The sequence below is a fragment of the Oncorhynchus nerka genome, linkage group LG11 (assembly GCF_034236695.1).
Source record: "Oncorhynchus nerka isolate Pitt River linkage group LG11, Oner_Uvic_2.0, whole genome shotgun sequence".
Taxonomy (NCBI): Eukaryota; Metazoa; Chordata; class Actinopteri; order Salmoniformes; family Salmonidae; genus Oncorhynchus; species Oncorhynchus nerka.
In genome coordinates this window covers 67,634,234-67,646,734 of record NC_088406.1, presented here as the reverse complement: position 1 = coordinate 67,646,734, position 12,501 = coordinate 67,634,234, and positions in this window count along the sequence as shown.

Here is a 12,501-nt window from a genome sequence, read left to right as displayed (position 1 = left end):
TTTCAATTTCTTTGGACAGATGTCCATTCTTAATTTCCACTGCAAATTGATTCAAGTAGCCACCATCGCAATAAACGTAAGAAAACCTACCTTGATAAAACTCATCCTCTCTGAATCTCTCTATTCAGGCCTACTTACTGAGGGGCTCCCAGTCTAATCCCTCACCCTTGGGCTAACCGCTACTCTTCACTGCCTTGGCATAGGACACTTTCTGCCCCACTCGAACTCTGGCAATCTCAACCTGTCTCTCTCTCACAGGGCACTTCGGATCCCCAGCTGCATGGGCGCCCACACACACAGTGCTTTCTCTATCCCAACTGTACACTCCCTCTGACTATCCAATTGAGAAAAAAGTATATTTTACTTAAATATACTCCAAATTCACATAATATACTACAAATACAAGATTTGTGGTATATTTTTCTAGTATATCTTAAGTATACGTTTACTATCATTACACTTAATACACATTTTAAATGCATTGTTTTTCTGTATTTAAGTATACTACACTGGTTGTACAAAACATTAGGAACACCTTCCTAATATTGAGTTGCACACCCTTTTGCCCTCAGAACAGCCTTAATCCGTCAGAGCATGGACCAGGCTGGTGAGTTGAAAAGGCACCAGAGGGTCCACATGGGAGAGAGGCTGTCCGCCAGTACACACTATGGGAAGAGGTCCTCAGAGGGGAGATACCTCAGTTTACACCAGCAGAAAAACCATTCCACTCTATAACATAGAAAGTAACCATTCAACTGGAGTGCTTCTGACATTCAAATGAATCCCTGCATTAAAGACAAATATTAATTTTCATTGTTATCAGCAAAAAAGACTTTCAGATGCATTTTGAATAACAAGAGTAACAGATTTCAGTGTTGATTATTCCTGGGTAGAATATTGCATCCAGACATTGTGTGATATACACTGAGTGTACAAAACTTTAGGAACACCTATAGAGTTGCACCCACTTTTGCCCTCAGAACAGCCTCAATTCATTGGGGCATGGACTCGAACAGGTGTCGATAGCATTCCACCCATGTTGACCCCAATGCTTCCCACAGTTGTGTCAAGTTGGTTGGTGGACCATTCTTGATACTCACAGGAAACATTTGAGAGTGAAAAACTCTCAGTTCTTGCACCCACTGAATGGCACACATACACAATCCATGTCTCAATTGTCTCAATTGTCTCAATCCTTTAACCTGCCTTCTCCTGTTCATCTATACTGATTAAGGTGGATTTAAAAAGTGACAATAAGGGATCATAGCTTTCACCTGGTCAGTTTATGTCATGGAAAGAGCAGGTGTTCCTAATGTTTTGTACACTCAGTGTATATGGGTTTTTCTAAACTAGGGTACCAAGTCATTAATAATAATTTGCCATTTTTTTCATGTGGATACATTAAGATATAAAGGGGGAATATAGATACATTCAATATAATCCATGAGTTGAATCAAAACTTATGTTTAAACCCTTTTTCATGCTTGGAGTCTTCACAGATTGGCAACAAATCAAATTTTATTTGTCACGTGCTTCCAAATACAATACCTTACAGTGAAATGCTTACTTACAAGTCCTCAACCAACAATTCAGTTTTAAGAAAAATACCCCCAAAAATTATAAATAAAAGTAACAAATAATTAAGCAATAAAATAACAATAGCGAGTCTATATACAGGGGGAACCGGTACAGAGTGCGGGGGCACCAGTTAGTCGTGTGACATAAAACACCACCTTTCTTTCCTTACATTTATGATACTGTTGTTTGTTTTTATATCATATACTAAGCATTTAACCATTGAATTACACATTTACCTTGATGCTGTGAAATTCCTGGATAGCTGTCTAACTCTTTTGTATGAAGATCTTGGAAGTGTACTGTAACCTCAGAACATTTCAAATCAAATTTTACTGGTCACATACACATGGTCAGCAGATGTTATTGAGAGTGCAGGAAAATGCTTGTGCTTTTAGTTCCGACAGTGCAGCAATATCTAACATGTAGTCTAACAATTGCACAACAACTACCTAATACACACAAATCTAAGTATGGAATGGAATGGAATAAGAGTATAGTCAGTATAGTCAGTATAGTATAGTCAATAAACAGCATTCTTACATAGGTATTCCTCTTGTCCAGATGGGATAGGGCAGTGTGGAGTGTTATGGTGATTGCATCGTCTCTGGACCTATTGGAGCATTAAGCAAATTGAAGTGGGTCTAGGGTGACAGGTAAGATGGAGGTGATATGATCCTTGACTAGCCTCTCAAAGCACTTCATGATGACAGAAGTGAGTGTTATGGGGCGATAGTAATTTAGTTCAGTTATCTTTGCTTTCTTGGGTACTGGAACAATGGTTGCTATGGGGCGATGTTCAGTTACCTTTGCCTTCTTGGGTACTGGAACAATGGTGGCCATCTTGACGCATGTGGAGACAGGAGACTGGATGGGGAGATTGAATATGTATGTAAATACACCAGCCAGCTGGTCTGCGCATGCTCTGAGGACTAGTCTAGGGATGCCGTCTGGGCCGGCAGCCTTGCGAGGGTTAACACGATTAAATGTCTTACTCATGTCGGCCACGGAGGAGAGCCCACAGTCCTTGGTAGTGGGCCACGTTGCTGGCACTGTATTATCCTCAAAGCGGGCGAAGAAGGTGTTTAGTTTGTCTGGAAGCAAGACGTTGCGGTGTCCGTGACATGGCTGGTTTTATTTTTGTAGTTTGTGATTGTCTGATTGCCATAAACATCTCATGTTTGAGCCGTTGAATTGCGACTCCACTTTGTCTCTATACTGACATTTCACTTGTTTGATTGCCTTGTGGAGGTAATAACTATACTGTTTGTATTTGGCAATATTCCAAGTCAACTTTCCATGTTTATATGCGGTGGTTCGCGCTCTCAGTTTTGCGCGAATGCCACCATCCATCCACGGCTTCTGGTTAGGGTAGATTTTAATAGTCACAGTGGGTACCACATCTTCTATGCACTTTCTTATAAACTCATATAACCCTATAGGAAGGGAGGAGCAAAATGGAGTCGTGGTCAGATTTGCTGAAAGGAGGGAGGAGGAGGGCCTTGATCCAGTGCCTTTCCAGCACAAAAACTACAGTCAATATGCTGATAGAATTTAGGTAGCCTTGTTCTCAAATTTTCTCTGTTAAAATCCCCAGCTAATGCAGCCTCAGGATACATGGTTTCCAGTATGCATAAAGTCCAGTGAAGTTCCTTGAGGGCCAACGTGGTATCGGCTTGAGGGGGGTTATACACGGCTGTGACAATAACGGAGGAGAATTCTCTTGGGAGATAATACGGTCTGTATTTGATTGTGAGGAATTATAGGTCAGGTTAACAAAAGGACTTGAGTTCCTGTATGTTGTTGCAATTACACCATGAGTCGTTAATCATGAATGTGACGTAGAAGTCCGTCACTGGCCGCGGGCAGCATTTGGTTCTTTAACAAACCTTCCCAACAGATCAGAGAGTACAGGCACATCCCTCCCCAAAATCATCTCAAAAGGTAGCTTCTCCATTACCCCAACTTTGAGGAGGTATTTCTGACCCTGAATCTCAACTGTGAGCTCAGCTGTGGGCTGCTGTGACTGGTCACCATGGACACATTGGATCAGTGTCTGATGACCATAATCAATGTCATTAACAGGTACATTACCTTTTCTGATCAATGACAGGGAACTGCCGGTGTCAATCATTGCAGTAAGACTTTTACCATTCACTTTTACAGGTACCAAGCATGACCCTTCCCGAGTCTGTCTACTCTGCAAACCTTCAGCAAGCCCAGAAGGCCCAGAAGAGAGGCTATGACCAGCACGCTCGCCACAGAGAGTTTGAGCCAGGACAGAAAGTCCTGCTCCTCCTTCCCTCGTCTACCAGCAAGCTCCTTGCGCAATGGCAAGGACCGTACCTAATCGGGAGGAAGATGGGCCCAGTGACCTACGAGGTGCTGCACCCGGACAAGGGTAAGAAGAAGCAAACCTACCATGTGAACCTTCTCAAGGCCTGGGAGGAGAAAGAGGAACTCTCCAAAGGAAAGTCCTTTCTGGTCCGCAGAGTAGAAGAGGATGAGTCGGATGGGGTCACAGAGGCATGGAAAGAACGAGCAGAAGTCATACTGGCTCACCTGGAAGAAGACAAGCAAGATGAGCTGAAGCAGCTGTTTGGCAAGTATCCGGCCCTCTTCAGTCAGAGACCAGGAAGAACCAAAGTCCTGGAACACGTCATTCGTTTGAAACCTGGCCAGAACCCTGTCCGCCAGCATCCTTACCGTGTGCCTATCCAATTCCTGGATAGCTGTCTAACTCTTTTGTATGAAGATCTTGGAAGTGTACTGTAACCTCAGAACATTTCAAATCAAATTTTACTGGTCACATACACATGGTCAGCAGATGTTATTGAGAGTGCAGCAAAATGCTTGTGCTTTTAGTTCCGACAGTGCAGCAATATCTAACATGTAGTCTAACAATTCCACAACAACTACCTAATACACACAAATCTAAGTATGGAATGGAATAAGAGTATAGTCAATAAACAGCATTCTTACATAGGTATTCCTCTTGTCCAGATGGGATAGGGCAGTGTGGAGTGTTATGGTGATTGCATCGTCTCTGGACCTATTGGAGCATTAAGCAAATTGAATTGGGTCTAGGGTGACAGGTAAGATGGAGGTGATATGATCCTTGACTAGCCTCTCAAAGCACTTCATGATGACAGAAGTGAGTGTTATGGGGCGATAGTAATTTAGTTCAGTTACCTTTGCTTTCTTGGGTACTGGAACAATGGTTGCTACGGGGCGATGTTCAGTTACCTTTGCCTTCTTGGGTACTGGAACAATGGTGGCCATCTTGACGCATGTGGGGACAGGAGACTGGATGGGGAGATTGAATATGTATGTAAATACACCAGCCAGCTGGTCTGCGCATGCTCTGAGGACTAGTCTAGGGATGCCGTCTGGGCCGGCAGCCTTGCGAGGGTTAACACGATTAAATGTCTTACTCATGTCGGCCACGGAGGAGAGCCCACAGTCCTTGGTAGTGGGCCACGTTGCTGGCACTGTATTATCCTCAAAGCGGGCGAAGAAGGTGTTTAGTTTGTCTGGAAGCAAGACGTTGCGGTGTCCGTGACATGGCTGGTTTTATTTTTGTAGTTTGTGATTGTCTGATTGTCATAAACATCTCACGTTTGAGCCGTTGAATTGCGACTCCACTTTGTCTCTATACTGACATTTCGCTTGTTTGATTGCCTTGTGGAGGTAATAACTATACTGTTTGTATTTGGCAATATTCCAAGTCAACTTTCCATGTTTATATGCGGTGGTTCGCGCTCTCAGTTTTGCGCGAATGCCACCATCCATCCACGGCTTCTGGTTAGGGTAGATTTTAATAGTCACAGTGGGTACCACATCTTCTATGCACTTTCTTATAAACTCATATAACCCTATAGGAAGGGAGGAGCAAAATGGAGTCGTGGTCAGATTTGCTGAAAGGAGGGAGGAGGAGGGCCTTGATCCAGTGCCTTTCCAGCACAAAAACTACAGTCAATATGCTGATAGAATTTAGGTAGCCTTGTTCTCAAATTTTCTCTGTTAAAATCCCCAGCTAATGCAGCCTCAGGATACATGGTTTCCAGTATGCATAAAGTCCAGTGAAGTTCCTTGAGGGCCAACGTGGTATCGGCTTGAGGGGGGTTATACACGGCTGTGACAATAACGGAGGAGAATTCTCTTGGGAGATAATACGGTCTGTATTTGATTGTGAGGAATTATAGGTCAGGTTAACAAAAGGACTTGAGTTCCTGTATGTTGTTGCAATTACACCATGAGTCGTTAATCATGAAACATATACCCCCGCCCTTCTTTCCGGAGAGATGTTTATTCCTGTCGGCACGACGTACAGAGTATCCAGGTGGCTGTACCGACTCCAACAGCATATCCCGAGAGAGCCATGTTTCTGTGAAACAGAGTATGTTCAAATCTCTCATGTCTCTCTGGAAAGCAACCCTTGCTCTAATTTTGTCTACCTCGTTATCTATAGACTGGACATTAGCGAGTAATATACTCAGAAGCGGTGGGTGGTGTTCGTACCTCTGAAGTCTGACCAGCAGACCGCTCCGTCTGCCTCTTCTCCGGTGGTGTTGTTTTGGGTCAGATGCCCTGGGTGGTTTGGACAAAGGATCCACTTCGGGAAAGTCGTATTCCTGGTCGTAGTGCTGGTAAGTTGACGCCGCTCTGATATTTAATAGTTCTTCCCGGGTGTATGTAATAACACTTAAGATTTTCTTGGCTAACTATGTAAGAAATAATACTTTTAAAAAAACTAAATACTGCAAAGTTTGCTAAGGACTAGAAGCGAGGCAGCCCTCTCTGTTGCGCAATTTTCGTATCTCTCTCTATGTTATAGTGTGAAAACAGTTGTCATGGGCAACAGTTTATGTGATTGCAAAATCCAATGCTTTAAACAGAAATAGTAACTACTAAAATTAAAATCGATACTGAAATTAATTGTGCTCATCAATAATTACGCATAATACTTGGTTGAAGCATGTTTGGTGTCTAGCTGTTTAGTTACTTGGGGACATTATTGTGCAAACTCCGCTGATTCCAATCTTCTAACTACATTCTATTAATCTATTATCTATGAATTAATTGATTAGTAGCTTCCCATACTGTGCCACAGTACCAAGATAAGGTACGATTTCTCAGTTTCTACTTAAGATTTAGTGTGTATTGACTTATTAATGAACTGCTGTTAGTGTAAATGTTTAGCTGACTAATATATCAAAGCTACCGAGCTAACCATTGATAATCTTATTAAATGATGCTATACAGCCAAAACAACAGGATCCATTGCTGGACTAGAGATATGCCCTAGCTATAGTTAGTCAGTGGTTGCACATCTAACTAGCTGGATTGAGGCAAGGGTGTGAATAGTAGACATAAATATATAATTTCACTGTTTACAGCAGGGCCTCCAGCTACACAGACCTGTCTGGTCAGCCTGGTAGGGTGCTGCGGGTGTGTCCAGCTTCCACCTCTGCAAATCTGTGCGTGAATAGCAATGGAATTAAACATTCAACCAATGCCTCAAGTGTTGGGCTGTGAGTCCACCACACACCCAAAGGGTTGTGAGGTCCTGTCCAGAACCAACCCCTAGCCCTTGTCCCTACACATTTGTGGAAATCTGAGAGAATTGGACAAGTGTTAGCAATATTCCAAAATTCCCCCAAGCCTATCAGAGGGTAAGGTGGAGCTCTCACCATGTCACCACCCATCAATCACTCTCAGACAAATGTCTAGACTCTGGGCAGTAGGGGCTAGGGTTGGTTTCTGTACAGGTCATGGGTATTATGGTAGCTCAGTCAGTCTGACACTGTCAAAAAATTATCATAGCTGTCATGTACTTGCTTCCTCTGTCCTTGAGAGAATCTCAATTGCATTTCCTTGATTTGTTGCATCCTCTGTCCTCATCTCCTTCTAAAAACCCATTGGATGAGAAGGTCAGAGGTCCCTCACCTCTCACCCTCTTATCCAATGAGGTTTGAGAAGGAGGCGAGGAGAGAGGACGTGAGGAATGAAGAAAATGCAATTGAGATTCTCCCCTTGTTTCCTCCATTCCTCACCTCCCTCTCAAAGCACATTGGGGGAGAGGAGGCAAGGTTCCTCCCTTCGTGCTCCAATGCACTTTCATGGAGAGGCAAGGATTGGAGGAAACAAGGACAGAGGAAGAAAGAATGTGATGTCTAGTTCACACACACACTGCTTGAAGAGTTTACTGATTATAATGATTTCATTATTGGTTATTATTATTGTTAATGATTTTGTTGACAGACCCATTGTATTGTATTACTGAATTAAATTATTATATCAACTATAAAAAAAAAAAGATAGAAATGCTGTTGATCTCTTTCATTCCTTTGGAATGTCTAGCATGGCTATAAATGGTAGAGGAGTTGACTAAAGCACAAACAGACCTGCTACTAGGCATGGCAAACAAACATGCAGTGTCCATGTTTCATGTAACATTTTGAATGTCATGTAGATGTTTTGATGTTGCTTTAAAGTTATGGTCTCATTGGGCCTATCTAGACTCTCATTCCGGTAACTACATGTAAAGCTGCAGGAAAATCCTGTTTAAATGTTTGTCAAACCATTTTGAAATGTTGACCCTGATGTCACACATTGGCTCCTTTATTTATAGAAAGACCCATATGTTCACTATCATCATACTTAAACACACTTATTAAAACACAATTTTATACGCTTTATTAATAATTTAGTATATTCATTCCAAATACACTTGGAGCTGTTTTTGCAAAAAAAAAAGTATATCTAGTAAAAAAAAAATCACAGAATATATTTGAGTATACTTTTAAAAGTATGTGCATTTAAAAAAAATATTACCCAGCATCCTTTTCTGCAGCTGAAGTTTTGATTTATAATATGTTCCTCATATTTATGCTATTCAAATGTTTTGATGTTCATTTTCCAAATTAATAATTTATCACCGTAATGTGGACAACTTAAGTGTGAAATCCCACTTGTGCACAGTTATCAAAAACGTTAGATGAAAATTACCACTCCAGCCACAACTGCTTTGTAAATATCATCTTGTAACATTGGCTGAGGAGATTCCTTGGTCAATAAAGGTAACCTTTACATGGTTAATTACAATAGCTAATGTGGTTAGCTTTTACTCTATTTGTAAAAGTATACTTGAAACACATTATAAATACACTTTATTTGTAAAGAAAATACAGGAATTCCATTTCATTGTTCATGCTAGTGTACTAATAATACAATGACATTGATTGGCCAAATAAATCAAACTTACATTTACACCGAATTTGAATTTTAGTAGACTTCTATTTTGAGAAATATACAATGTACATAAGGTATATTCAAAATATAATTGTTTTACTATTTATCTAATAAACTAAGAATATACACTACCGTTCAAAAGTTTGGGGTCACTTAGAAATGTCCTTGTTTTTGAAAGAAAGGCACATTTTTTGTCCATTAAAATAACATCAAATTGATCACAAATACAGTGTAGACATTGTTCATGTTGTAAATGACTATTGTAGCTGGAAATTGCAGATTTTTATGGAATATCTACATAGGCGTACAGAGGCCCATTATCAGCAACCATCACTCCTGTGTTCCAATGGAACGTTGGGTTAGCTAACCAAAGTTTATCATTTTAAAAGGCTAATTGATCATTAGAAAACCCTTTATGCAATTATGTTAGTACAGCTAAAAACCATTGTGGTGATTAAAGAAGCAATAAAACTGGCCTTCTTTAGGCTAGTTGAGTATCTGGAGCATCAGCATTTGTGGGTTCGATTACAGGCTCAAAATGTCCATAAACAAAGGACTTTCTTCTGAAACTCGTCAGTCTATTCTTGTTCTGAGAAATGAAGGGAATTCCATGCGAGAAATTGCAAGAAACTGAAGATCTCGTACAACGCGGTGTACTACTCCCTTCACAGAACAGAGCAAACTGTCTCTAACCAGAATAGAAAGAGGAGTGGGAGGCCCCGGGGCACAACTGAGCAAGAGGACAAGTACATTAGAGTGTCTAGTTTGAGAAACAGACACCTCACAAGTCCTCAACTGGCTGACCTCTCTATTATTGGAAGGGTGTTATTGTCCAAAGCAGAGTTCTGTCACGTTTTGTCTACCCTGGTCTCCCTATTTGTAGCTGATCAAACCAGCAAGGATATCAACAAGACTTTCCTAGACTTTATATGGAAAAATATACAACGCATCTTAAGAAGTCTGTAATATCAAACCAAAGAGCTGATGGTGGGCTTGAAGCACTAGATTTCATTGATATCAATAATACCTTTAAATTAAACTGTATGAAAAGATGTATGCTTAGTTCTGAATCTATATGGTACTTCATTCCCTGTCATATTTTTATGAAATTGGGTGGTCTTCAATTTTTGTGGAAGTGCAACTGTTCTCCAGCAAAATTACCCATCAAACTGTCCAAATCGCATGAACAAGCCCATTTAGCCTGGAAACTATGTTATGTCCACAACTTCTCCACACACAAGGCACTTCTGTGGAACAACAAAGATACTTAAAAACAAGTCTTTGTTCTTTCCTAAGTGGTTTGAAATAAATATATTTGTGCTTGATTTATTTGATAAAGAAGGAAATATACTCTCTCATAGAAAGTTCTTCGAAACATTGAACTTCCCAATACATTTGTAATGGGTGTCGTCGTCGGATGAGGAGGAATCGGACCAAAGCATGGTAAGTGTTCATGACTTTTATTGAACTGAACACTGAAACAAAATAACAAGGTGAATAAACGAAACCGCAACAGTCCTGTCAGGTGACGAACACTAAACAGAAAACAACTACTCACAAAACATAGGTGGGAAAAAGCAACCTAAGTATGGTTCCCAATCAGAGACAACGATAGTCAGCTGTCCCTGATTGAGAACCATACCCGGCCAAAACAAAGAAATACAAAACATAGAAAAAAGAACATAGAATGCCCAACCAAGTCAAACCCTGACCAAACCAAAATAGAGACATAAAAAGCTCTCTAAGGTCAGGGTGTGACAACGTTATAAATAATTTAATTCTGTATGCCAAGCAATACCTTCAGGACTTAATTAATTACATCTCATTTTGTGCTTTGGAGAACATGTAAAGATAGATGCAAATCTTAAGTTAGAAGGTTGCTGGATAAGTAATGTAATAACACATTCATAAGATCTTTTTAACACCAAGAACAATATTTCTCCTAGAGGGAAGGAAATTCTTCTGGAATGTATTAATTACTGAAATTGAATGGAAGAACGCTTGGTTACTCCGCCACAAACTTTGTTTATCAAATCAATCAATCAAAATCAATAAATTCACTTAAATAAAAATACACTTGCAATAACTTGTTGGCTAAATTCATGAAGCTAATTATACAAAAAAATGTATGAGCGTGACTCTGTGAAGTTATTATGGAGCGAGTTAAATATTTAAATTTTATCAATAAGACCCATGTATTTACAATGAAATATGTAATATATTAATATTCAAATGAAAACAAAACTCCTGAATTAGTCGTTAATTTATTCATTCTCTCTGGTAAATTTGATATACACAAAAACAGCCTCCAGTATTTATGCTGCAATAGTTTATGTGTTGGGGAGCTAGGGTCAGTCTGTTATATCTGGAGTATTTCTCATGTCTTATCCGGTGTCCTGTGTGAATTTAAGTATTTTCTCTCTCTCTCTCTCTCTCTCTCTCTCTCTCTCAGGACCTGAGCCATAGGACCATGCCTCAGGACTACCTGGCCCGATGAATCCTTGTGTTCCCCAGTCCGCCTGGTCATGCTGCTGCTCTGGTTACAACTCTTCTGCCTGCGACTATGGAACCCTGACCTGTTCAATGGACGTGCTACCTTGTCCCGGACCTGCTGTTTTGGACTCTCTCTCTACCGCACCTGCTGTCTCTAACTCTGAATGATCGGCTATGAAAAGCCAACTGGGTAAGGATGACAAAGGCAGAGAATTTACCGTTTACTGGGAATTTATTTATTCCTTCACACTGTACATTTGGGGAAAAGGGTCTGGACAGAACCAAAGCAAAGAAAGTTAAAGTTAAAGAGCCCCCCTCTCCTTGTAACGGCTGTTTGAAGAAGTGGACCAAGTGTTCATGATTTATTAATAGAACTGAACAACAAAAAGAACGAAAGCGAAACAGTTCTGTCTGGGGCAGACACAAAAACAGAAAACAACTACCCACAAAACACAGGTGGGAAAAGGCTACCTAAGTATGGTTCTCAATCAGAGACAACGATAGACAGCTGCCTCTGATTGAGAACCACACCCGGCCAAACACGCAGAAATAGATAACATAGAACACAAAACATAGAATGCCCACCCCAACTCACACCCTGACCAAACCAAAATAGAGACATAAAAAGGAACCGTAAAAAGTTGATAAACCCCTGCCAACTAATGTCAACACATATTTACACTGAACAAAAATAGAAATGTAATATGTAACAATTTCAAGTTGTTACAGTTGATATAAGAAAATCCAGCATTGAAATAAATGCATTAGGCCCTAATCTATGGATTTCACATGACTGGGAATACAGATATGCATCTGTTGGTTAAACACCTTAAAAAAAGTAGGGGAGTGAAGAAAAACAAAAGCCAGTATCCGGTGTGACCACAATTTGCCTCATGCAGTGCGACACATCTCCTTCACATAGAGTTGATCAGGCTGTTGATTGTGGCCTGTGGAATGTTGTCCCACTCCTCTTCAATGGCTGTGGGAAGTTACTGGATATCGCCGGGAACTGGAAAACGCTGTTGTACACTTTGATCCAGGGCATACCAAACATGCTCAATTGATGACATGTCTGGTGAGTATGCAGGCCATGGAAGAACTGGGACATTTATATTTATATTGCACAGGTTGAGCAGATTGTGTACAGATCCTTGCAACATGGGGCCATGCATTATCATG